This window comes from Octopus bimaculoides, chromosome 26 (genome assembly GCF_001194135.2).
Source record: "Octopus bimaculoides isolate UCB-OBI-ISO-001 chromosome 26, ASM119413v2, whole genome shotgun sequence".
In the NCBI taxonomy this organism is placed as follows: domain Eukaryota; kingdom Metazoa; phylum Mollusca; class Cephalopoda; order Octopoda; family Octopodidae; genus Octopus; species Octopus bimaculoides.
Genome location: NC_069006.1, coordinates 19,233,194 through 19,234,027, shown reverse-complemented (window position 1 = coordinate 19,234,027; position 834 = coordinate 19,233,194).

The following is an 834-nucleotide window of genomic DNA, read 5'->3' as shown; positions in this document are numbered from 1 at the left end:
GGTGTCAGCACCATGATCGTAAGATTGTGGTTTCGATTCCTGGACTGGGCAATGCGTTGTGTTCTTCAACAAAACTCTTCATTTCACGTTGCTCCAGTCCACTCAGCTGGCAAAAATGAGTAACGCTGTGATGGACTGGCGTCCCGTCCCGCTGGGGTACACATACGCCATTGAAACCGGGAAACTGTGCCCATGAGCCTGGCTAGGCTTTAAAAGGGCGCATTTATTATTTTTCTTTTTATACATACTTACAGTATACTAACAACAAATGAAAACTATGAATTGCTTCGATATACTCTAAGTTCAATACTAAGTATCCAACCAATCCTGGTACCCTACCGGAGTAGAATAACAACAACAATGAAATCACAGTGACAACAATGTGTTTTATTTTTAGATGAAAACATTTCAAAAGGCAGTGAATGTTTGTAAAACAAAGTTGACTATATGCACATGAAACACATATGCATGCGCAAACACACACATACACAGACACACACGCATACAGATTTACAGACATGCATGCACACACCCAGACACAGATAATACACATTCGCACGAGCATTCATACAGACATACATACATATAAAGTTCGGTCATAAAGAGAAACTGTTGCCACTACCTGCAAGAGATCACAGAGGGTCAGACAAATGAGAGTGACCTCTGGTAAAAGTCAGAGCAATGATGGTGACCTGTAATAATTAATGGCATCACTTCAGAAGCCTGGCATAAATTTAACATTTAGACATTACCAGTTAGTTGCAAGCAGAAATAAAGACCGAAAGTCTCCTACATGTCTGTCACAGATATATATATATATATATATATATATAT